Source organism: Heterocephalus glaber, unplaced genomic scaffold (assembly GCF_053883595.1).
Source record: "Heterocephalus glaber isolate CG9 unplaced genomic scaffold, H.glaber_assembly_v1.0 deba00001606, whole genome shotgun sequence".
Lineage (NCBI taxonomy): Eukaryota > Metazoa > Chordata > Mammalia > Rodentia > Bathyergidae > Heterocephalus > Heterocephalus glaber.
The window spans coordinates 4,269,067-4,274,249 of NW_028258377.1; the positions used below are offsets into that span (position 1 = coordinate 4,269,067).

At 33.2% G+C, this 5,183-nt stretch overlaps 1 non-coding gene across 1 annotated transcript; it reads left to right on the forward strand.

Annotated features, from left to right (window-relative positions):
* Positions 1 to 754: 754 nt before the first annotated feature.
* Positions 755 to 858, forward strand: LOC147822898 (U6 spliceosomal RNA). The gene has a single exon (XR_015444906.1). It is a non-coding gene; the product is annotated as a U6 spliceosomal RNA (small nuclear RNA).
* Positions 859 to 5,183: the final 4,325 nt, after the last annotated feature.

Here is a 5,183-nt window from a genome sequence, read left to right on the forward strand (position 1 = left end):
GGTTGTGTTTGATTCTGTCCATTTGAATCCCAGGGATATACTAAATTTTTTATAAATAAGTCATGATATACCTAGTTGATTTTGCCTTATCACTTATTTCTGATATCTAATAGAATTTTGTGACTCTTAACTTTGCTATTGATAAAGTTTTCTCAATATTTTAATTTTATCTTGAAAAGATTTTTCCTTGATACCATGTTTCAGAGAAATATTGGCTGTTTTTCTTATTTTCATATATATTTTTAACACTAAATGAGAAATTTTTCATGATTGACAAGTTTCTATAGAAAAGTTTCCAATATGATTAGAGAAATGAACTTTTCAAAATTGTCACATTTTCCTCCTTTGTATTTTTCTTGCTCTATACTTTAAAAAATATTTATTTTCCATTGCCTTTTTGTTTTCCTTTTTATCACTCATGTTGTTTTGTTTGTTCTTTTAGCTGAATTTTTTTTGATGAAAATTTTGCTTATTTTGAATATCAAAGGTATCCTTAAATTATATACTAATCAATGACCAGATTTATTATTTTTTCTTTAATTTATTCATTGTCTTCCTCAAATATAGTATCATACATACTAATTATTTTATGAAATTACTTTATACATAGTATTTTTGTAAAGTTAAAAAGAAAGAAGTAGCTTCAAACCTGATTACTCATTTAATTCAGTTTTAATATTTATTTTACATGTTAAATGAACAAGCATCTATGCTGAATGTAATTACAGATGCTTCATTTAGAAAGCTGGAAATAGTGCTCACTTCGGCAGCACATATACTAAAATTGGAAAGATACAGAGATTAGCATGGCCCCTGTGCAAGGATGACATGCAAATTTGTGAAGCATTCCATATTTTTTTAAAGAAAGCTGGGAATAAACAGTTCTCCTCCCTGAGTTTCTAGGGAAATATTTGTTCAAACAGCTGCAGTTCATCCTGATCTCCATTCACATCATAAATGGGCCTCTAGGTGGGACATCTGTGGATGAGGGGCTTTGCCTTGCTCCTGCTAGAAGCCTAGGACATTTGACTTGCTGCAGTTTTAGAGTTACACCATCTGTTTAGATAATAATTTTAATTAGCAAACAAAATGTGCATTTTAATCTTATGTCATCAGGTAAACGTTTTGAATGATAATGAGCATGTACATAGATAATCTAAACTGTTATTTTCAGAATTCCTATTTATAAGAAGAATCTTGAGACAGGTTGATATCTAAATGAGGACTTTTCAGCTATAGAGTAGGTTCTTCATTTGCCAATTCAGAATAGCACTCATGGAGGGAGGTTCCTCCCCTGAAAGTTATTATGAATTAAAGTACATGAAACTATTTCATCTATAAACTATTTTTTTACAATGCACTGAAGACTTTAAGCTCTGGCCACATTTTATTAAAGGTATTTTCTGCATCATTTTTGTTTTAGAAAATGTCAACAAAAGCAAAAATCAACATATTGCATAGAAACAAAGCAGGAAAAAAAGCCTGCTCACAAATCATGAAGTACCCCTGTATGCCCTTTGAAAAATGGTATTCTAGTTCCATGTTTCACTGAAATAGATCTCAGTAAACTCCGCAGCAATGTTACTTTTAGTAAGTGTAACAGCCTTCATTTTACTTGAATTTTCAGCAGCATCAAATGATTTTAACTTTTTAAAATTCCCACTTTTGGGGCCTCTTGTACAATTCCTCACTGCTTTTATTTGTACATCCCTTTTTTATCACTAATATAGTTTGTACTTTGTATTTGGCTTCTATAATGTACATTAAAATTCTTTTCTCAGGCCATTCTTTCTTCTTCTGACATGTCATCTATGCAGACTTAAATTACCTCATATACAGGCAATTCACAATCATATATGCAGATACAGACATAACTTTTGAGCTCCACATTTTTCTTTTTAATTAATATCTTGACTTCTATAACATTTCAAAGGTGATTTAACAGTCACCATGTCCAAGAGTGAAGTCTTCAGCTCCCTGACAATATTTCCTACCCCACTGAGAAACACTGTCATCAGTACAGTGATTTCATCCAAACTCAAGTCAAGTTTCATGCCTATGTCCATTTCACTGTTGACATCCAACTGAATGCCAAGTACTCTTAATTTAATTCCACGTTTACATGTAAAATATTTTATATTATACATTATAATGTTTTAACATAAATATTTTATATATAATATAAATATATTTTATATATATCAAGTAGGCCTTAAGGTATATTTGATATATATAAAATATAGATATGGAGAGATAACATCTGAACTGTTGGCAGAAATATATTTACAATAGGAATTAAGGAACACTGCAACAATTTTCTCATGAACAATTAAGCCATTGTTATGAACTAAGCTTAAATTGTTAGGATACTAGGCAGGCTAAATAATTCTGAAGTTCCTCCAACACTGAAATTCTTTATTTTCATTTTTATATTAGTACATATTTTATATTAGTACATGTTTACATTACATAATGAATTATATTCCTTGTGGGTAGTTGGTATATGTACATAATACATCTCAGTTATTTTAATTTACCAATTTTGGGTTACAGTGCTGTCACATATAAATGAAATTTTTTTTTCTGAGATTGAACTCAGGACCTTACACTTATGAGGTGGGCATGGCTCCAGAAAACTGTTTTTTAAATTTAAAAATATTATATATATATATTGCTCTTTATTTACTTTTTTTCTACTTAAATTCTTTTATTGGTACATTTTAGGTGTACAACACAATTACATTTCTCACTGGGAATTGTACCTTTACATGATGCATCTTGGTTCTTATTTTTTCCCCATTCCTAGCCCTCCCTTCATCCCCTCCACCCTTCTGTATTTACAAAGACTTTATTTCCATTTTTTCCATTTCTCATCATTTTTCCTTTCCCTTCTTTCCTTTCCTCTGCCCCTTCCACTACCCCTACCCCTTTGGACCTTTTCTTCCTATATTGCATTATTGATTATTCATTCTAATCATTGGTACATTTTAGGTATACAATATAATGACATTCATCATTGGAAATTTGAACCTTTACATAATCTCTCTTGGTTCTTATTTTTCACCCTTACCCATCCCTCCCTTCACCCCCTCCATCCTTTCCTATTTACAAAGATTTTTTTTCCTATTTTAGCATTTTCTCATATTAAATTCATTCTTTTCTTTCCTTTCCCCTAGCCCTCCCACTTTCTTCCCCTTTGCTCCTTTTCTTCCTATTTCATATTACCTATTATACATTTTAGAACTTATTTACACTTTCAGGTTCCCTCACCAGAGAAATTATTTGGTATTTGTACATATGAGTCCTATTTATTTTACTTAAGAGCATTGCCTCAATGTACATCCATTTAGCTATAAATGTCTCTAATTTCTCATTTTTTATGGCTGAGTAGTATGCCATTTTATTTAAAAAACCACATTTTCTTTATCCAGTCTCCAGTTGATGGGCATTTGGGCTGATTCCAAGTTTTAGCTATCACAAACTGTGCTGCTATGAACATGGGTGCACATATATCATTGTGGTATGATTCTTTTAATTCTTTGGGGAAGATCCTCAGCAGTGGAATAGCAGAGTCAAATGGGACTTCCAGTTCTAGTTCTTTGAGGTATCTCCATACTGATTTCCACAGTGGTTGCACCAGTCTACGTTCCCACCAGCAGTGGAGCAGGGTTCCTCTTTCCCCACAGCCCTGGTAGCATTTGTAATTGGTTGATTTCATGATAGCAGCCATTCTTCCTGGAGTGAGGTGGAATCTCAGCATTGTTTTCATTTGCATCTCTTGAATGACCAGTGATGTTGAACATTTTTTCATGTATTTATTTGCTATTTCTACTTCTTTGCCTGAGAAATGTCTGTTCATTTCAGATGCCCATTTTCAGATTGAGTCTTTAAATTTGAGAGGTCTGATCGTTTTAAGTTCTTTATAGATTTGAGATAGTAGACCTTTGTCTGAGGAAAAGCAGTTGAAGATTTTTTCCCACAATTCGGACTGTCTCTTCACACTGCTGGTGGTTTCTCTTGCTGTGCAGAAGCTTTTTAATAAGAACAGATCCCACTTGTTGATTGTTTGTGCTAGTTCATGGGCAACTGAGGGTTTGTTCATAAAATCTTTTCCTACACCAATGTCTTAAAGAGTTCTACCTAACCTCTGTTTCAACTGGTTCAGCATTTCTATTTTAATATTGAGATCTTTAATTCATTTTAATTTTAGTTTAGTGCATGGTGAAAGATATAGGTCTAGTTTTAATCTTTTGCAAGTTGAAACCCAATTTTTCCAGCACCATTTATTAAAGAGGCTATCTTTCCTCCAGTGAGGGTGTTTGGCTCCTTTATCGAAGATGAGATGGCTGAGTGTGTCTGGCGTTGTTTCTGCATCTTGTAATCTGTTCCACTGGTCCTCAGGTCTGTTTCTTTGCCAGTACCATGCTGTTTTTATCACAGTAGCTTTGTAGTAGAGATGCAGGTTGGGGGTGGTGATACCCCCTGCCATGTTTCTGTTACCTAGAATTGCTTTTGCTATTCTGGGTCTCTTCTTGTTCCAAATGAATTTTTGGATTGTTTTCTCAAGGTCTGGGAAGTATGCTGCTGGGATCTCAATTGGAATTGCATTGAATCTATATAGCAATTTTGGAAGTATGACCATTTTCACTATATTAATCCTTCCTACCCAGGAACAGGGGATGTCTGTCCATTTTCTGATATCATCTTCAATCTCTCTTTTCAGAGTGCTATAGTTTTCAGAGAAGAGGTCTCTGATTTCTTTCATTAGGTTGATTCCTAGGTATTTCAGGTTTTTGGATGCTATTGTGAAAGGAATTATTTGCCCTATTTCCTTCTCAGTGAGTCTGTCATTGGTGTAGAGGAAAGCTATTGATTTTTGTGTGTTGACATTGTAACCAGCTACTTGACTGAATTTGGTCATTAAGTCTAGAAGACTTTTGGTAGAGTTCTTGGGGTCTTCTATATAGAGTATCACGTCATCTGCAAATAGTGACAATTTGACTTCTTCATTTCCTATCTTTATTCCTTTTATTTCTTTCTCTTATCTAATTGCTGTGGCTAATGTTTCCAAAACTATATTGAACAGGAGTGATAATAGTGGACATCCTTGTCTTGTTCCTGATTTTAGTGTGAAGGATTTCAGTTTTTGAACATTTAGTATGATATTGGCTGTTGGTTTTTCA